The sequence below is a fragment of the Gymnodraco acuticeps genome, unplaced genomic scaffold (genome assembly GCF_902827175.1).
Source record: "Gymnodraco acuticeps unplaced genomic scaffold, fGymAcu1.1, whole genome shotgun sequence".
Classification (NCBI taxonomy): Eukaryota; Metazoa; Chordata; class Actinopteri; order Perciformes; family Bathydraconidae; genus Gymnodraco; species Gymnodraco acuticeps.
The window spans coordinates 395106-417226 of NW_022990502.1; the positions used below are offsets into that span (position 1 = coordinate 395106).

General features: G+C 43.1%; 1 protein-coding gene across 1 annotated transcript in view; it reads right to left on the reverse strand.

The window, feature by feature from the left end:
* The window catches only part of nrip1b (nuclear receptor interacting protein 1b), a 43884-nt gene extending 22036 nt beyond the window's left edge, over positions 1 to 21848 (reverse strand). Inside the window, exon 1 of the mRNA XM_034226797.1 lies at positions 21591 to 21848. The gene's annotated coding sequence lies outside the window, so the exon portion shown is untranslated. The remainder of the gene's footprint in view (positions 1 to 21590) is intronic.
* Between the last annotated feature and the right edge of the window lie 273 nt (positions 21849 to 22121).

The following is a 22121-nucleotide window of genomic DNA, read 5'->3' on the forward strand; positions in this document are numbered from 1 at the left end:
GTCAGGAGGCATTTCTCATTTCTGACTATGGATGATAAAACGGTATTAGTCTAGGGCACATGTGTCAAACTCAAGGCCTGGGGGCCAAATCAGGCCCTTGGTGGATTTAATTTCGGGCCGCAGGATAATTTTTGATTACTATTAGATCTGGCCCGCCGGTATATTGCACACACACCTTCACTCCATCCTGAGGATTTCCTCAGCTCAGAGCCTGAGCCCAAACATTGATGAACTTGCACCCGAGATGAGATGCCAAGTATCTGGCTTGAACTAGCATCACAGAGCAATCACAGAGCAGAACACTGAGTTTCCATGGATGTTTCCTTCTGCACTTTTTTTCTTGCGACAACAGGGCATGTTTGTTTTTTTCTTTGAGGGAAATTGTTTTTTGAAGCTGTTGTTGGCCTGTGGAAAAATGTAATCATAAGAAATGACTCTGGAAAAGCTGCAGATAGAGCCATAAGAAATGAATGCAACAGATTATTTAATGTTTAATGTTGTTTTTATAGGCAATAATTTAAGCTTTGTTAGTTCCAGGTTTAATATGTGCAATAAGTTCATTTCAATACGTTTTGCAATAAACATTGAACCAGTCCGGCCCTCGACTAGTACCCATTTTTTTTATTTTGGTCCACTGTGTATTTGAGTTTGACACCCCTGGTCTAGGGGAATCACACTCTCAATGCCACATTAGCTGTATAAAGTAAGGAAAAGATAGTACAATGAGGCAGTGATTATAGTGAAAGGAATCCCAGACAGAGTGATCTGGACTTTGAATCAAGGTTTCAAGGTTTTGAATCACCCGAATGGGTCAAAATGATCATATTGCTTCCACTAACTAAAAATAGCCCGTTTAATAGCGTACCATGGCTGGAGCTGCAGCGATAGCAACAGAAACTTTACATGACGTCAGAACAGATCTAGGTTTTTAGCCTTGTACTGTAACTGAACAAGTCTCATCCCATTTTCCATGAATCTTTAAACACTGAAAGATCCTGTGTTCTTTTTTCCTTTTATTTACTGGGGTCACTACAGTTAATGTGAACGTTCTGTGCTGTCCGTATTGAATACTGAATATTCAAAAAGTATTCCACAGTGTTTTCTGAAGAAGGTGTTTTTTGGCAACAGCTGATGTTGAATTGACTGGACTTCACTCTGCGGATTGGTATGACAGCACATAGTCCTTTGATCAGAGGTCTGCTATCGAGAAAGATAAGATCATTGAATGTCCCGTTGACCAATTAGAATTCTTATTCAACTAAGCCGTGTAATAATAATAAATAATGGGATACTTTATTGAGACAAATCCAATCTGAGGTCATGAACATGTAGTAGCTGCTCCTGTTGACTGGGAAGGGGGAGATAGTGTTGTTTCTATCTGTGAATCGTCTTTGTGTTTTTGTGAATCGCTTTTAGTTATCACTGTGTATGAAAGGTGCTATATAAATAAAGCTTGATTTGATATTCAGTGACGCACACTTTTGTCACTATTAAAACAAAAGCATTACTGCTATATATAATGTGCATTAAAAATAGCTATTGATTAACATTCAAGTTGACTTGCAATACCTATAGAGGGACAGCCAATGAAAAATAGCCTTTTTTCTTACTCTCACTATCAGCAATGTCCTGGGTAAATGAACAAAGTATTATTCTGAAACCCCCTCTTACTTTACTCGAAGTATTTTTCCGACTCGTGGGAAACACTGAAGTTTAACCTGTTAAGCCCCGAGCCTGTTTTCCAGGTCTCAGGCTCGAAAATGACATTCCCAGAACAAATGACCATATCTTCACTTCTAAAAAGGGGTAAATTAATTATCTTTTTTCTCAAAGTAATGATAAACCTGTGAGTTGGATGTAGAAAAGTCAGAATCAATATAGATTTTTTTTATTTTAAAGTAAATTCAGATTGAACATAGTAAAACATTTTAAATTATAGTGTGCGTCCAAAATTACTTACAGTGAAAACCACCCTTGAATGATGGGATGGTAGACTAAAAGCTTTAGGAATCCAAATTATAACATATAATAAGTACCCTGTATCAAGATTGATGCAAAACAAGTGACATTTGACCTTTTTAGAGCGGTTTAGCAAAAAAAACACTTCTGGGGTCAATTGGGTGCATTTTCGGTTGATTTTGATGATTGACACCTCTTTTGAACCGTTAGAGTCAATAGAATCGAGGGGAAGTTCCTAAATCCATCTAAACATTACCATTGAGGAGTGAGAGTGCACGCAGTTTGCCCAAAACCGGAAGCTGGGTTGTAGCTCTAATAGCAGCTCTAATGGCAGCTAATAGCAGCTAATATGAAATCTCCGTTCTTGACAAAAATTGAATCATTTAAAAGTGATACAGACACATTGGATTAACCTTCAGCAGCGTTATTCTCATTTTAATTGCCATTGAACACAACTTTTGATCAGAAAAAAAGTAAAGGTAAGACATATTTGCCGTTTTGGCTCCGTAAAGCTACGTTGTGTGTTGTCTGGGTTTGCCTGAGCTGCCGCGAGTTTTGGTCGCACAGTGGTGATACCGATACCTCTAGAATCTGTGGAATCTCAGCTTTCATATGATATCTTGTTTGTGCAGATCCAATAAGTAATAAAGTATTTATACCGTGAGTTCTGTGCTAAGTGCGTTAGCATTTTTAGCTCAGGGCTAATTCAGAGGCAAGGCAAGGCAAGGCAATTTTATTTATATAGCACTTTTCAGCACGTGGCGATTCAAAGTGCTTTACAGATTAAAAGCAAAAGACATTTAAGAACAAATACAGCATAAATACATTATTAAAAAGGCATTTAAAAACAGGCATAATAAGCAACGGTAATGAAATAAATAAAAATAAATAAACATAGCAGGTACAGAATACATGACTAAAAAGGCATACTGTAGTGTGAATATGGGCAGCTCAATTAAAAGCAGCAGCAAATAGGTGGGTTTTTAGTCGGGATTTAAAAATAGGAAGTGTTTCGGCGGACGTGCACGATTTAGGAAGTTTGTTCCAGATTGTTGGGGCATAATAACTAAAAGCTGCTTTTCCATGTTTAGTGGTTATTCTCGGAACAGAGAGCAGACCCGACCCAGAAGACCTGAGACTCCTGGATGCTTCATAGTGATGGAGGCAGTCGTCTATATACCTCGGTCCTAAGCCATTAATGATTTAAAAACTAGCAGTAGTATTTTAAAATCAATTCTTTCTTTCTTTGGCAGACTGGACAACTAGAGTTGTGTTTTGTTTCGGTAAAAATGGTTCATATCGTCAGTTAGCTGAGTTTCTTCCCGTTAAGTGGGTATGACACATTAATAGGTTGTTAAATGTTAAGAAGCCCTCAGATGCTGTTTCTTGCAGATGTTGGGGGGCCATGGGGCTCAACAGGTTAAATGAGCACTTCAGGGGCCTGTACTACGAAGCTGGTTCAACCTAACCTGGATATGTTTGAGTTAGCCGGTTGGCCTAATCCAAAACATACGCGCTCTCACTAAACGGTCCTACGACGCTGGTTATCAAGTGAATCGCTCAAGCCAGCCGTGTCCTATCTAGTTAGGTGCGCGTTCACATGAAAGGGGTGGTATCTGGAGCATTCGACCAATCACAAACATGGAGAAGCGTACTGACAGCGCAGCGTCATACTTCCTGAATGAAAAGTCAACTATAATATTAGACATATGAAGAAGTTAAACTTTAAACATCCATGACTTAAACACTTTATCCAGGATCAAAGCCACAGAGCTGCACCTGCAAGGTGAATACAGCTGGAACAGTGTTTGACAGGTTTATGATATCACTGCCCCGTCTAAGACACGATCTGACTTTCATTACATTTGTCTCGAGTGTTTCGTCAACTTAATGTGTTGCTTAAAATAATACTTCTGCATACAGTATGTGACACTGTGAGTGTTGCACGGCCAAATGCGGCTCAGCTGACTCAGATAAGGAGATATATGATACATTATGATGTGATGTGATATGAATGATAATGGGACACATCGATGTCTGCACTCACAGTGCCGCGGACTGTACTTAATGTTACTCTGATCCGGTTACTTATGTTGTGGCAGATATTTAAGTAAGCTTTCTTAACGCTAATGTTATAATAGTCAGATTGCTCTGAAGATGGAGGTGATATTCTATTAATGTTCACGTTCACACAGTCGGTGATTTTTGCCGGCGGTCTTTCCTGCAACGGCAGCTTTTCTGTATTTCCGTTCTCCTGTAATATGACTTGATCGCTTTAAACTCCGCACACGGAGCTCTGATTGGTCAGCAGGCAGTGCTTTCACTGAGTTTAGCTCTTAGCCTGCAACCTAACCTGGTCCTGACCAGGTTAGCCGCTAAGCATAAGTTACCATGGAGATCTAGCCTGCTAAAAAGAGAACCAGCTTTGTAGGACCGGAAAGCCGGAGTTTCCCCTGAATTTAGCCGGCTAAGCGAAAATCCTGCTTCGTAGTATACCCCCCAGGAACCCACTGAGAGAGAAGGTTAACCTAGTTTTGTAGGCTTGACATAATAATAGTTCAACAAATGTTTGCACATAACATGTCATTCAGCTGAGCCTGCTAATCTCTGCGACTTACTATAAGTAACTACGGTTACATACGTTAAACCCTGGACATGTGTCCACAACTCCAATGCTGGTTTACTACGGTTCGACTGGACAGCACAGTGTTAGAGGGGCTGGGCCAAATGACGGAGTATATGGTAAAGAGCGTATATACAGTACAGTATGAACACACTGAAATGTGATGTCACATCACCGTTTAAACAGCAGTAGCTATTCTCACTAGATCCTGTAATTCTCATGTGTTCTTGCAAATTACACAAATGCAGCTTCCTCACAAGGTAAGGTGATTTATCCAGACATGAAGGAGGGGGGGTGACGGATAGCTCAACTGGTGGAGCTGGCAGCCCATAACCTGGGGATCAATCCCTGCTGCAGCAAACCCCGGTTCAATTCCAATCTGTGGACCATTTACACAAGTCATCCCCTCTGTCTCTGCTTTTCAGATCTGTTTCTATAATAAAGGCACTGATGGCCCAAAAAAAGGTGACTCGAAGGAAGAGAGTAAGGTATGAATACAGAGGAGGAAGAGAATGAGGAAGGACTGTCACATGATCACCAGACTGTAGGCACTTTAGTATATTAATATGTACTGTAGCTTCCTACTCATTTGTTAAATGTATTTATGTGTGCTGTGCAATGTGTGACAATACAGAGTAGATTTGATTACACACACACACACACACACACACACACACACACACACACACACACACACACACACACACACCACACACACACACACACACACACACACACACACACACACACCCCCACACACAGACAGACACACACACACACACACACACACACACACACACACACACACACACACACACACACACACACACACACACACACACACACACACACACACACAACACACACACACACACACACACACACACACACACACACACACACACACACACACACACACACACACACACACACACACACACACACACACACACACACACACACACACACACACACACACACACACACACACACACACACACACACACACACACACACACACACACACACACACACACACTGTGTGAGTGTGTGCATGTCTGTGGCTGATGGTTGCTGCCCCCCCTCCTAAAGTCCCCTCTTCCTGTTCCTCTTTAATGTCACAGGGCTGCTCAGATGACCTTGAGCAGCAGCGTTGGCACAGCAGAGCGAGAGCCTGCGGGCGCCCTTGAACTCGATCTACAAGACAAAAAAAAAAACCTTCGCGCGGCCTGATAGACATCTCAGCCCTCCTCCTACACCCCCCCACCTATCCTCCCCCTTTCTCCTCAGCTCTTTTATTCAATCTATGCCACTCCTTATCTGGTCCCCCTGGTGAGAAGAGATTTATCAGAATGCTGTATCTTTAACCTCTCTGTCAGACTGAGATAGAAACAGAATTTCAAAACCACCTCCTCCTCCTTCATGCACAAGGCCCGGGCCATTTCAGGAAAGAGGTGGGGGGTTGGGGGGTATGAAATACACCTGTGTGATGAGATGGCCCTCCACCCCAGAGGTGTTTTGCATGCACATGACTGTGTCCCAACTCTGAGCCATTTCCACACACTGACGTGTAGCTTCAAAACCGATTTGCTTCAGAATATTGGCCAATCACGGCTCTCCGACTAGAAGAGCGGGATGTTGCCTTGGCGCCAGTGTTTTTGACAGGTTGATGATGACCTGCCGGGTCCTAATGAAGAACACTGGAGTTCCAAAGTAAACACCATGGTCCACGGTCCAAAGTCTGGCTCTGAACTGTCAACTGAGAGCAGCTGAGTGTAGTCTACTGTAAAAGCACAAAGAAGGGATTTATCAGCGTGCAAATATTGCGGCACCCTCTCTGCAACTCAGGCCACCAAGGTTCAAGTGATACAATAAATATTTGCATTCCTTGTTAGAAGCAGTGTGTTCAAAACTGGGTGTTTGAAAAACCTTATAGGACTTTGAACAGAACACACTAACACTGCACAGAAGTGTGTGCAGTAGGGTGGGAGGTTTCATCACCTCCACCAGTGTCGCGTCCTGCCATGACATGGATGTTGCAACACCTTCATCACGTGACACGCACACACATGTTTTGGTTTTAGCACACACAAGGGGAGAACTTCTTAGCACAAAACCTGATGAACTGTGTTACACCCACACAGGTCATACTGTCTGTGATTCAAACAGACTGCCTCCCTTCACCTGAGTGTGACCTGTAACGGCTGGCTCTCCTGAGGTGTGTACTCCTCTAGAGATCACTGCTGCACGCTGCTTTAACACTCTGTATTTGCAGACATGTCATGGGCATTGTGTTTCTTTTCTTTTTTTAGACAGCATCTGTTTGGTTGGATTGTTTTATCCTTAAGATATTCCCTTACATTGCCAAAAGAGTGAAAACACGTAGAATCCTGCGTCCAGTGGAGTGTCCTTACATTTTGGAACACAGAGATATAATACCGCTATATGCTAATGTGAATTTCAGCTTATTATACCCTCCCTCAGTGTGTAAAGTACTATATTGGATGTTCGGACACTGTGAGCCTGGCAGAGCCCTCCTCCTGGTTCTCTTCATGCCTGACCTTTGAAAACTGTAATGTTATCACATGTCACACGCAGGCCTGCTGGAAACCATCTGCTTAAGGCACTGCGATGGCTCCCGACCACCAAAAAAAAGGGAGAGAAAAAGCCCAACACAACACTGGAGAGGCCAAGAGCTGGTTCTGCCCGCTTTACTGCCCAGCATGCCTCACCTTCACACATATACACTCAGAGGAAGGCAGACGGCGTACACCCCCTCAGAGGCTGTTGTTGAGCGACATGAGCCATGAGCAGTCTCCTCAATTAGCGTTAAGGGGCTTTTGCACAGAGACATGAAGTTCTGGGCTAAGAATAACATGGGACAGGTCTGCTCCTCCTGGCGAGGGCCGGGTGTGTACGAACCGGAGTCTGGCTGCTAATCCGATCCCCCGCCACGTTTAGCCCAACCTTGGAATATTATGTTATGTATGTTAGTGTGACACATATACGGCTAATAAGGCCTTATATGGAGCAAGAACCATATCATCAGTCCGGACTGGGATTGGGAACAGACTCATGAACCGTGTGTTTATTTGCAGTGAAATCCCTCTCATTGTCTCATTTGATCACGATCGCAACACGGACTAGGGCAATATTCAAATCGCAGGAAGCACAATATTTGTTGAAGGCAAAATATGTGTTAAAATAACATTTTGAATGAAGTTTTGAAGCTGCAGGGATATTCCAGCCTACGAAAAGTGTTCTAATAACTTAATATACATGTTTGGTACACACACTCTTAAAAAAATCAATCTATGATCTATCTAACAATGAGAATAAATGTGAAAATGATCAATCCTTTCAATAACTTGAATCATTTCACAATCGCAATATCAGTCAAATAATAGCAATTAGAGATCAAATTGTGCGGCCCTACCTCCGATCCAAAATAATCTAGTTTTCATAGCAGGGAGATTGGTGTGTTGACATTTAGCAAAAGGCCCACAATAGATCCCCCCGCTCGGCTGTGGAGGCGCCACAGAGTCCTACCAGATTCATTACAGGCAGATGTGTTCCTCATAGTGAAATATGAGTGAGCTCTACCTCCTGGACATTGCATGGCTCCATAAGCAGACCCCTGTGCAACGATAGTGACGCTCAATCTGAGCACTTTCTCTACTTAAGCTCAATACAAACAGACACAGCAGGTATATGCGAGGTGGAGGTCCCGAAACTGAGAAAAAACGAGATGACACAAATGGCTGTAAAATGTATTAATATTAATGAATAATATTTGATATTGAAACTGAAATCGGGACTATTATATCCAAAGTAGTTGATGAGTTGCATAGATTTTCAGGCCTACAAAGTGTATTATACAGAATGAACCTGGCAGTAAATATCAGCACCATGATCAATTGAATGTATTCTTCAATGATGAGAATAATGATGGGAAAATGCTCAATCCCTCCTATATTGTAATTGCAAAAAATTATTTTTTTCAAAATTGTTAAGGCCTGATGGCACGGACCCATTTACAATCAATATCAAAATATATGGTGGCTGCGGATTATGGCTCCCCTATGGCTGGAGGGCAACATGAACACAATGTACCCAGGACTCAGTCCCTCATGAGATTTGTGATGGGGTAGTTCAGCCAGCACTGCAGACACTGGGCTTCCTTTGAAAAGTCAGAAGTATATCTCCCATGCAGGAAAATGACCTATTCACATGTGTGGCATTGGCGCATATGATACGCAAAGAGGTCAGTGCAGCTGAATAAGCATCTGTATTTCTAAACCACAGTTGAACTTGGTACAGTAAATAACCTGACCTGAATAGAGTCAAGCAAATCTGGGAGAAAGGGGGCTATTTTTAGCAGACAGCCACCCGTGTGTCAGAGAAAGAGAAATGTGAACAGATCCTGTAAGTGTATGTGGCTCGGAGCTTTGAGCCGTAACCAAACGCTATTACTGAGAGGGGAAGAGAACTTATAGGAGGGGCAGTGCTTCAGAGACTCCTGCTTTTGTGAGGCTTATATGTGCGTGTGTTTTCAGAAGTGCTGGGCTGGGGAGAGACCTCAGTGCTCAGCTCGGGGTGTATAATCTATGGTTCATTTGCAGCTTTTCTCCCCAGTATGACAAGCCGTTTACGAGACGTAGCCTCTGCCGCTGACCCAGTTCTGAGTGGCTGCGTCTCACGACAAGGCCCTGCCTCCCCATCAGCTCCTCGTCTAACTGACGATAACACCGCCACCCTCTGCCTCTGTGAACTGTGGGGAAGAAAATAGGTCGCCCTGACCCACTTTTCTTCTATTTTTTTCTCTCTCCTGCCTAATATCGTGCAAGGAGTTGTGCAGAGCATGATCGAGGGAGACAGCAGGAGGCAGAGAGGGAGGGGAACAAAGGAAGAAAAGAGGTTGAAAAAGACACTCAGAGACTCCTCTGTGACGAGTCCATGTATGTGGTGATACTTCATGTGGCCCGTTACATGTGGCTCTGCTGTGTGTCTGACATGCCTCAGTACAATGGGGTTACACCAGCTACAGGCTTCATCAGTGCTTCATCAGTGCTTCATCAGTGCTTCATCAGTGCTTCATCAGTGCTTCATCAGTGCTCCACCGCCTGACACCCCGACATGATGTCTTTGTTATAGACAATACTTTTAGAACCAGTGCAATTATTCAACTGCAATACTCATACCACAAAGAAAATATTAGATTGTACGTTTCAAATACTAATCTGGTTTTCATCATTGATGTCTTTATAAATACTGTGGTGGTTGGTATGTTTTAAAATAGTGAATGTGAATATAGACATTTTAATATATGAATCATTGTGATATTGTAGGACAAAGTGCACATTTTTTATTTAACTTCTTATGTTCCCATAAATATTAGTTTTCTATATTATTCAATTTTTGACTTTTGACTTTCACTATATAAAATATATGTTATTATTATAAAGAGGAAAAGGACATCCATTTGCCTGCACAGTATTGAATAACTTCTTATGTTTACATACATATTGTTATTATATTCTATATTTTATTTTACCTTACACATGTGTCTAAATTATTAAAAAAAATTATAGCACAATTTAATTTGAACTTCAGATGTTTTCATAAATATTTGTATTCTGTGTTATGTTATTCTACAATTGTTTGTCACATGACCTAATTTCCCATTGGGATCAATAACATATTGTGATTCTGATGACCCTGATGATTCAAAGCGCTGAATGGAATCCTCTACCTTACCGAGACGTACACACTGCTCTTTGACACCTATTATAGTTTGGCCTCTCTTCTAGAAAAGTGATGATGTCTTTGCTATATTCCGGGGCTGGCTGATCAGGGATCTGTCCTTATGCCTGGTAGCATGACACTGACCCATGCCTGTGTGTTAGCTCATATTATATCTGATCACACAGCGGGCTCTCATGCAAACCCTGCCCATTAAGCGGCGCTCACTCATGCATTGCTCCTGTAATCGTCCACACATTAAGCATGGCTCCTGGACACACGTCCCCCTGACAGCAGCTGACACTTTCATCCCTTTACAAAACACATTCTGCTGCCCTTTGTATCACTGTTTGAAAGCCATTGTGAAATACCTAATCAACGCACACCTTTGACTGCTAATTTAAATATTAATGTGCCGGACGAAAATCATCACTCACTGGTGCCTTGGTGTCGCCTAGCAACCATTGTTTAGCTTCTGTTCAAGAGCTATATCTGGAGAAGTGAGAGTGACATTTAATTATCACGCTTTATCTTACAGAGGCTCGCTGAACTCAATAAGCCCACAGACTAGTGTGATTCATCCTAATAGCAGTAGTAAGACTTTTTTCGGAAAAAAAAAAACTTCATATTTTGAACGATATTGCAATTTCGATAAGATCCACGATATTGGCCTAATTGATGATTTTTGAATAATAATGAAAAAAATAAACAGTATTTTATTTCTGTACAGTTTAAACAATGATGTTTTATTAAATCTGTAGATATGTAGGCCAGGATATTTCTGCATATTTCCACAATTATTCATCCAAAATGTATTTGAACACAATTAGTCTTATTGTGCTTCCTGCGGTTTGAGTATTGCACTAGTCCAAACTGCGATCAAATGTTTTTCTATTGTATTAGTGATTTTACACATAGCCCTTCTGAACCACATCATTGTAAACACAGATTTGTTTTATTTGTTTACACAAACCTCTGACCAATAGACTGTAAAATAGCTCTGTGAACATTAGCGGGCCTTATGTAAGCACTCTGCCGCACAGTTTCCCTGCGCAAGAACATTAGTCCCACCAGATGCTAGCCACTACATGTGTTAGAGAGTGTGTGTGTGTGTGTGTGTGTCCTCATTTGCATCCACAGTTTGACACTCCACTTTAAAAACCAGAGGAGGGTTGACCTGCCGCTAAACTCTCACCAGCCCGGTGCTAAGCCCATGCGTGCTAATGGTGACCCAGTGCACACAGCCATGTTGGTGCCACGGAGACGAGTCATGGAGCCCTCTGCTCCACTTTCTCTGCTGCCAGGGCCAAAACACGGGAGCTGTGCTGTATCTTCATTTGATTTGTCGCAAAAAAGACCAGAGACAGAGAGGAAACGGCCTTTAAAGGAAGAAGAAAAAGGTGTGTCCGGTGTGTTTATTCGGTGGTGGAGTTCCAGTTAAGGAGGTGGATGTAGGTCAAGCCCTGCCTCCTCATAAGCACCAAGGTCAACTGCAAAAGGAAGGGAAGGTGGCTTAGAGAGAAAGAGGCCCTGGATAAAGCATGCATTCGTCTGGCTCTTGTGCCAGCAACAGCCAGACATGTAAACACAGACAAGCTCACAGCACAGAGAGTGTGTGTGTGTGTGTGTGTGCGTGTGTGTGTGTGTGAGCTCACACGTCATACACACTTTACTGTAGCCCCCATAACTCTTATAACCAAACAAGGCTCAACTTAAAATAACATACGAGTTAGCGACACTTGTGTTTTGCTGCTCTATTTGGACATAACAGTTAACGGGGGGGGGGGGCACCCCTGCTGAGGCTGAGATCAACATCCAAAGCTACAGGTTCCTCTAGACTCTTGTGTGTGTGTGTGTGTGTGTGTGTGTGTGGTGTGTGTGTGTGTGTGTGTGTGTGTGTGTGTGTGTGTGTGTGTGTGTGTGTGTGTGTGTGTGTGTGTGTGTGTGTGTGTGTGTGTGTGTGTGTGTGAGGCAGGCAGCAGGCAGCAAATGATGTCTGATTTTAAAATGAAATCCTAGCAAGGGATCACTTTCATTTTAGCTGTAAAAACTCTGCACAAAATCAAGTGGAGGCAACACTGAGCTAACAATGTCAGGATTTAAAGTGTTATTCCCAGTGGGGTCATCATTAAAACGTTTTTAAAAATGTTTTTAGGACATGCGATATTAAGTAGGCAAATTAACTCAAACATGTCACAATTATTTTGCTGCTTGCTACAAAAAGAAAACTGGCGCGGCTCTCATGTCAGGGGTTCTTGAGTGAGAGACATGCAGGCTCTGCATGCACAGCAAGCCACCAATCACAATCATTCTTGATCAGATCGCAGCAGGACAACCGAGCTAGCTCAGCTTGTTGCTCTGGTAACTTAAGATCCAGACGTCCGTGACTAAAATCCTTCATTCGGTTAAATATTGTTAAAAAAATACCAATTGTATGCATTAAAGTTCAAGAAAGGATGGTTTGCGGACAAATAAAACTGTCTTTTCTTCAATCCCTGTATTTCTTCATATCAGGCAGTGGGAGATTGAAGCAACAGGAGTGAATTATTGTCTCATAGTGTGTTGATACATTTTGATATCCAACCAGGGCTAGAGAAACCTTCATTAATATCAGTTATTTACACTTTTACATCTCCATCTTCTGTATCCTTCTATACTGTCAACTATTTGATTGAATTGCCTCTTGGCCAAATGCTCTAAGAGAATATAATGTCCTCCAGGTAGGCAATGATTGAGAACAACAGCTTTTGAGAATGACTTATTATTTATCCACACAGAGTTAGGAAACAGTACATTTCTGTGAAAAGAAAATGGAAATGTAGTTGTGCCATGAAGAGTCCTTGTGTGCAGCCTTTTATGCCAAACACATATTACATTCAGGGAATATCTATTGAATGATCAGATTCAGTTTAGATTCTCAACTGATGACATTATGAGCAGAATTACAATTTGGCTGAATTTGATCTAATTCAGGCCATGTGTTTGCTTTGTACATTCCAGGGAGAAGTTGTAATATTATATTTCAGTTGTGGCTTAACACGTTAAGAATAACTCAATTATAAAATGTACCCTTCTTTGCACATTTCCCAAATGTGATCCAAAAATAGTTAGGTTATAAAACAGGATTCACTGACTGTATAAATATTTGAAATGATGCGTGGTCATCACCCCAGACATACACATGAAAACTGACAGCATAACAGAATGGAAACTTTCCATAACAACTGTATTTAAGGAAAAAGTCTTGTTTTCTGTAACAATTTAGGTTAAAGGAAAGCTGCAGCTAGTGCCCCCCCCCCCCCCCCTTTGATTTTCCATTTCTACAACAATAATGTGGAGACAAAGCAGTGCAGTAGATTTCCTAAATAACCCATGTGATTGACTTGTATTTGGCTAGGATGTGTTATAGCTTCATAAATGGATGCATCTTGGAATAAAAATAACCACAAGAATTACAAGTTCATACCTTTGACGATCGATGGGAAAGATGTGTGAGGTACACAACACAAAAACCTACCAATGGCCCTCCTGTTACATGTGACAATTATAGTACGAGAATCAATAATGTATCCATTATCCGTCGACTTAATCCTATTGATTTCTTTTCATTTGTTATTGTTGTTTCTTGTCTTTTTCTCTGATTTATTTATGCCCTGTGAGTATGTTATTTCTTAAATCCCCAACCCCTTAAAAAAAGTGTATATTAAAGTATGTTTTCACAAAGTAGGCCGGCCTCCTGATTTACCCAGCCATATGGTAAACATATCCAGGGGGCAGAAATGTTAACGTACTAGCATAAAAATACTCTGGAGCAGAGACAGTGAGCCAGCGTGCTTTAAACAGCGGGGCAGCTGTAGGGAGTGAGACATGAATCACTGTGGACACGGGACGACCTTTCCCTGACATACGCTGCTATCGGTGATTGAGAATTGAGAGGATGACTAAACCCGCTCGTCACCGCGCTCCAACAGGGCGGAAACTTTTGAGCGGCTGTTCCAAAATCCTGCCGCACTGCTCTCTCTGACACGACCTTGAACCTGTTTGACCTTGGACAGATTACCCGATTGAATGACAGCCACATGCATGCCTGTGGCAAGCGTCCCACCCCCTCATGGCCGCAGACATACAAGGTCAGGAGAGAGGATAGGGGGTGAGGCTGGGTGAAGGGTGTCACATGATTGGATCTCCTTCTGGAGACTTACTTAAAAAGCCTCCTCAGCAATCAGGTCAAGGTCATGCTCTAGCCCTAATGCCACAGGAAAGAGGAGAAGTGTGTGAGTGTGTGTGAGTATGGAAGAGTGCACAAAAACAGAGGAGATGGAGGAGGCCTGACTGCCTGTATATGTTCAGCTGTCCTTGATAACTTCAAAACACAAGCTATGATTCTATTAGCCGCATTAATCTTCCTGCTTAGTGGACACTTTTATTCAAAGTCACTTACACGATTATCACACTCGCACATCTCCTTCCATTTCTACAGCTGGATATTTACTGGAGGAATCCAGGTTAATTGCCTTTGCTCAAGGGCAGAGGGTGAGCAGAGTATGAGCCAGCAGTCTTCTGGTCACCACTCCATTTCCCCAAAGTAATAGGTCACACGGCTGCCTCCAGTCATCAGTGCTCTCCATCTCCTCGCAAATGGCCTCTCTACTACCGCTCGCCTTCAACAGTCATGAGGAAGCTGCACTTGTTTACCCAGCTCTATGAAGACACGCTGAATAACGCCACGTCGCTAATGGATTTACAGGTTTACAAAGGGACAGCATGTTCCAGATATTCAAGAAACCTCTTTCAGGGATAGACGGGGGCTGAGGTTATGCAAAATGTCCTCGGTCCTCACTTTGTGGTGTGGGAGTGCTTTCATTTCTTAATTTAGAGATGTGCCACTTATTGAACCATGCAAAGATTTTTCTTATATATAATTGATGTATTCTTTGACACCTTCAAAATAGTGTGAAGATATTTGTAATGTAACCCTAACCCTAGAAGACTCTTCCGGACGAACACATCAACTCGCTGGGAATAACATACAAACTAAAGTATTCAAGGTGATTCAGGGACATTCCTGTACTGGAAGCCGTGTACTGGGCTGAGGATCTGTGTGAACGCTCATAGCTCCGACTCCACGGCCACCCGCTCAGGTCTCTTGTTGCCCGGCAACAACCCAGCTCATCACTAGAAGCAAAAACGTTTCAGTTCAAGCCAAAAGGGTTTGAGGTGAGGAGCATGTAACGTTATTCAGCAAGTTATATCCAACTTCTATGATATGTGGGACTGAAGGAATGAGAGCGTGGGGAAGCCCCCGCTCTTGCGTCTTCCTCCCACAGAGCTTCACTGAAAATACTCCAAATATTGACGGCAGAATGGCGTCCTATGCACCCTGAAGGGAACAGCTCTCAGGCACAACGTGTATTGCCGAATTTCCTCAAGCCACCCCCGTTTCGCAGTGGAAATCAATCTCACAGCATATACTGCATATGCATCGCCCCCCCTTCCCTCCCTCCCTCCCCTGTTCCCCTGTCATCCTATGAAATATATCCATCATTCATTCATACATTCTGAAAACTCCTCTTAAATGAATTGCCTGGGAAAATGTAATTTCAAACAAAAGCTTTTAAAAGAGAAAGATATAATTAAGTTGCAGGGATCTCTCTGGCCCCTCCTTGTCAGGGGGGAGGTGGGGGGGGGACATGTGCTGTGAGCTGTGCAGCTCTGCACCGCTCTGCTCCGTGTCAGGGAAGTCATACACCCATGTTTAAAGCAGAGCGTTACGTAAAGCCTCCCCCTCTGCACAGGCTTACTGCACCAGACGCTGTGTCCTTGCCTGGGCCGCTCAAGGTTCCCAAAAGGACAGGCTGCTAAGAAGTTGGGAAGGACGGGCCCTGTGATAGCCTGCAAAGAAGGGGAGGGAGGGGGCGAGGGATGGAGGGAGGGAGAGAGCTGCTTGCCTGTGACAGCTTTGGACTTTGAATTCAGCGCCAGACAGGCTCATGCATCAATCCCTCAACTTACAAAGACAAGCCACTAACCTTGACGAGGCCAGGGACTCTTCAGGAATGAGTGGCATTTTCACTTAGCCCCAGCCTCTCCCCTGCACTGCCGCCACGTAACACGCAGAAAATAAGTCACAGTTGAATAACAGCCGACCTTAGTTTCTGGACTTTGTGACACGTTGTTCTAGCGTTCGACCCTTAAGCTGCCTTCACACGATACGCTCACCGCGATGTTGGGCGCCAAGCGTAACAGGTAGTCAAACAGCTAGTTAGTTTCATTTCTGTGGTTAGCTCCTCTGCTAGGTTGAGCTGCTTCAGACACAGAACAAACTGAAACGTTGGCTTCAAATGAATTATATCAAATAACTGTATTAGGTTAGTTGAAAGCAATAATATTAAGTTCAATCTAATATTTGTTATTTAAACTTAATAGTATTGCTTTCAACTAACCTAAAACAGTGATGTGAAATCTGTTGACATATTACATTTAATCAAAGTCAACGTGCACAGCCGTTATCTGATTGGCTGTGCGCCAAAAGGTCAGCGGCAATTAGGTCAAAGTTGAAATTTGACCTTTGAGTGGAGCACTTGGTGACCATTTTTAGCGGTGCTCAACAAGGGGGGGTAGTGCTTCGCTCAAATCGGGAAGCACCACTCTTTCTAAAAGGAACACAACGTCAGCAGAGAGCCATTTTACTGCTGGTCACAGAAGCTTAAGGCTTCTTGGACTGAATGCAATAGCCTTTATCACTCAAGGTGCAGTGGCCTTGTCTGGAGGCCGGTCAGAAGCTGCTTTGTTTGAGCGAGGCATGACACAGGCTTGATGTATTATCACAGACTTCATTAAACACAGGCTATGACTGTTGTAGCTGAACATACAGACAAGCGTTAGAAAACAAGCTCATCACATGATCACACAAGCTGGGTTTTCCTTCTAGCTCAGAGCGTCTGTCCTCATTCCCTCTGCAGAACGCCCACTCTGTGACACTGGCCTGCCTGTGGCGAAGCAGAGACCTTCCCCTCTGTCTGACTGAAGCATCCTGGCTCCCCACAAAGGTAAAGAACCCTTCGTACGGCCCCTCCACAGCCCGGGGGCCGCAGTTCTGCTACAGGACGGGCTCCTCCACTGTGACCAGGAACAGAGTCAGATTCTCTCACATCAGCCAGGAGGTCTTTTACTCCACAACTAATCTCAGTTACCCAAAACTAGATCAAATATGAAACAGAAAAGAGTCCTATCCAGAGCCATGGTCAGCTGGAATTCATTGCCTGTCAATATCATTCAGGACAATTCCCAATTACATTTCAAAAGTTTGTATCGCTGTATCAAAAAGCATAATTGAACTGTGTCTGTGGGTATGTACAATTATTTGTATTATTTTAGTTTGGCTTAATGATGGTTAAAATAGGATGATCTTTTTGTTTTCCCTTCATGTTGAATTGTGAATTGCATGATGAGCTGTTTTCAGTGTTGTTGTCTGCATGTTTGAGTGTGTGTGAGGACCCGAGGAAGAACAGCCAACGCTCATGCTAGCTCTAATGGGGATCCTAATAAAGAAGAAGTCTTTACTCGAGGTACAAGAGGAAGGCTGTTGAGCTGCTAGCCCGAGGAACAGGTTGCTTGATGCAGTCTCCCTGCTCCTCACATTGATCGCGACAGTCAGGCTTACACAGCTGTTGTTTTCCAAACAGGCCGATACTTCATGTGGGTAACATGTCATTTATTGAACTGGCGATATCTTCCTCTTACCTCCCCTCTAGTGCGTAATTTCAGCAAAGTCTAAATAATTCACGGCAATTGCAATCAGCAGCGATCAATCGGCGGAGATAATTGAGGGGCCTGTCATTGCGCCAAGGCCAAGGTGACGGGTGCAGGCAGAGGGGTGGAGAGTCGGGGGTGAGGGTGAAGAGGGAGGAGGCGGGAGGAGAGTCATTCAACAGATGGGCTAGTATAGCTCTCAGGGGTTGTAACGGAGGCGTCCATCTTTCCTCCTCACATTTTGTCAATCCAGCCCGCATCCAGGAGGGATGGCTGTAAAGACGCATTTAGCAGTTCCTGCCTTGTCATCAAAATGAGTCCCATTGACTTTGGTTGCCTCCCGTTGATGACAGAAGCACCTACAGGAGTGATTGTCTCTGAATGAGATAGTGAACCGAGAGCCCTTACTAAAGCTTTTCTTAAAAGCAGCAAACAGTGGGAATACTTGAAAAGTGCCCACACAGTGTTCAGTGTTTCCCCTAGGTGTACTGCTGTGGGGGGGGGGGGGGGGGGGAGCAGTGAGAGGAGTTGTGGATTATTGTTATTTATTAACGCATCAGTGTTTCTTAGGGTCAAAAACACTAAACTCACAACTTCAAATGAAAGTCAGTCGTTATCCGAGTCAAATCTGAATGTGAAAAGTGACCGTAGATAGATTGCTTCAGTTGCAATTTGGTGCTATATATATATATACTTTTTTTTTTTTTTAAATGTCAGGGGGGGCACGGGGCTCCGTTGACGGGATAGTGTTGCATTGGTAGTTTTAATATCTGTGTTTATATGTTCATTTGTTATCCTTTTGTTGGCTTCGTCATTCTGTTTACACTTTAATAGCTCAAGCCTTGACACGTTAGCCTCGTCTTCTTCATATCCATTTCAAGACCATTTATTTTCAGATGTTATGCAACCTAGCCTTATGTGGTATGAAAACTGTTGTGCGTGATGCCTTAATCTGTTTTTCATGTATATATTGTGTTTGTGATCCCTTTAGTAATAACAGCAGCAGTGTTTAGTCGTAGAGAGCGTCTGCTGAATGCGCAGACGATCAAATGATTAGGCTTAATGCATGCTGCACACAAAGACTAGAGAAATGAGCTCGTGGCCAAAAGGTCTGTGGTTTGAATCCTCAGTGGGCTGAGAGTCTGTAAGTGGATGAGAAATGCTTCTGTTCCTCAACATCTACTGTCAAAATGCCCTTGAACAATTTTCGGTGGCCAACAACACAAGTGCTGGGCAGCTCCCAGGTCTATAATAAATCAAAAACTCTGCAGTAAATGCATGACACTTGTTCTGGTAGATTGCACATTAGTTTTTTTGCCCGAGTCTCTGCTATGAAAAAGTGGGATGCCACCCAAAAGTGTTGTCTGCACTGTGTCTCAAGCTATAGTGACTGACACATTTACACAGGGGGGGGGGGGGGGGGGGCTTTGAGTTGGCACAGAAGAGATTGATAGTAAAGAAAAGTGCCTGGGCAGGTACTCCTGTGGCATGTGTCTGTAGAGAAATCCTCCAATCCATTAACAAGGGAATGGACTGTAACGTTGACAGATTTCACACACTGTATGAGGTTAGCAATAATGTTCATTTTAAATAAAAAATATTAGGTTCAACTTAATATTATTGCTTTCAACTAATCGTTAATAGTTGACATAATACATTTAATTAAAGTCAATGTTTCAGTTTGTTCAGTGCAATGTGATTTCATGCTATAATGAAAGATCTCCTCCACATGTGGATGAGCACACGTAAACACACTCGTCAAAACATGACCCTTTCATACAGCAGCAGTGTTTTGATGGCAGATAAGATTTGCTGTCATTAAAGGCCGTCACTGGATCAGAGCAGAGTGCAGAGTCCAGTCTTGTGACTGAGTCAGACGCCTCCACATCATTTGCATTTGGCCATTTACATGTCAGGTCTGGTTCTGCTGCAGGTTAGTGCACATCACTCAGCAGCAGATGGCCCGGCCAACAGAGGCTCCTTTGAGTTACAGCGCACTGTGCTCCAACATAAACTTTAAAGTTGGGCTATAAATGTGCAGGTTTTAGTTATCTGTGGCAAACGAGGACACGCTGAACTACCTTGAACATCTTGTGTAAGTTCAGGTCAAATAATTAAGCAGCTTAAATGCTCAACAAAAGAAAGGCTAAAAGGCAGTCCTCCAGACACAGACAGTATTTAGAAGGCTTTAAAAAGTTTGACTTCTCTCCATGTTGCTATGACTTCTAGTCTTAGTTACAGACAGTGCTTCTGTGAAAGGTAGCACAGTAACTGAACTCTGTGTGTTGTGTTTTCTATCCTCATATTACAACATCCAAACAGGCTGCCGCTGGGAAGCTTCGGAAGTTGCCCTTTTGGAACTTGAACTGGAGTTCTCTGCCCTCGTTCCTGTAACTCGCAGCGAGCCTCAGCCCCTGACCTTTTGCGTCCACGCTCATCCAAAGTCCAATGAAGCAATAGGACATCTGAGAAAAGCCACACCTACGCAAAGGCCACTCAAAAAGATTCCTCCCTGGCACTTACTGAAAACATCCAACCATCAAAACATATCGGACATGACGCCACAGTGTTCTGACAGAGCGCTGCACACTGGACTGAAACCCTTTTGGTTAAAGGCCAGTGGTATCAGACAAGTGGATACTGTGTGGTTTCAGGCAAAACTAAAAGACCGTTATTGGGATTCATAAACTAAACCATGGCTGTTTATGATGCATTAACAGGCCAAATGCTTGGTCTGGTCCACATTAAGTATCCATCCTATGGAGGCCTACCCTGGACACATTTACATTCTTACACCTCAGAAAACCCATTTATATCTCAAACTCAACATAGAACAACACCTAAATCCTTTCCAAGGTCTTGGGGGTAATTTAAAACCCTTCTGGGACTTTTTTAAGGAGCAGGACCTGCCAAATGTAATTTACAGAATAGTGCAACTGGGGAGTGTTTCCCATTGGTGGTGCTAAAACTACTCCACAATATGAGGCTGTCTACTGTTTTGACCCAATGTGATTGAGCACATTAACTGAACTAACGTTGCACTCCGGCCCTTTGACATGGACAGACAGGCCTGGTGTATTGTTCGGTAATAATAAGCCATGGGCTGGTATTATTTGCTCAGTGTGACAGTAGCGCTACAGTAGCCTCAGATACACTCGGAGAACTAACAGGGCGCTTTCATTTTGGAACGCTCCGTACATGACGATACATTCACTACAATTGGTATTCATTGCATCAGATTTGGACCCAGATAAATGCCTCTATAGTGGGCCTAATTTACCGGTCATATGGTAGCCAGGAAACACAGACAGTGGCTGTTATTACAGCGTTTATGCAGCGTTTTCAGCGCTGTATCCATATGCGAGCCTTGCGACACTCGACAAAACAGAGAATTATAATCTAGAATAATCCTCGACATGGCGTCCCGTATACGTGTATATTTCACCCCCCCCGTTGTTTATAATAATTGTACAGATATGACAGTGCGTTTATGTGTGGCACGTAGACCCCCTACCTGCGGTGTCCACCCACAGTCAGCCGGAGAGGCGCATCGCTATTATTCGACAGGAGGAGGCAAATCCAATGAAAACGCTCGTATCAGTCTTGACACTTCTGGTAGGAATAAAAAAAATGGCGAATCAGGCTTTGAAAATCAAATTTAAGTCCGAAAAATGCCTCGTTGTTTTTTGTCTGTGCTGCGACTGTGCTCTCGCGGAGGTGTAGCGTGCAGTCTGTGGGAACTGTTTATTCTAGGAGTCCCCGGGCTGAGAGCAGAGCAGAGACCGCCTCACTCCTCCTCCGCCTCCTCCGCCCAGCGCTGCTGACACCACCCTTAAAGGAACATGCCTCCACTCAGCTGCTGCAATTTGCAAACATAACGGGATGATAATAACACTAATAATAACAACAACAATAATAATAATAATATTAATAATAACACTTGTGAAAACAACAGTTATAATAATAATGAAAATAATATAATACCAATAATAATACCAATAATAATAATAACACTAATAATAACACTAATAGGCTAATAATAACA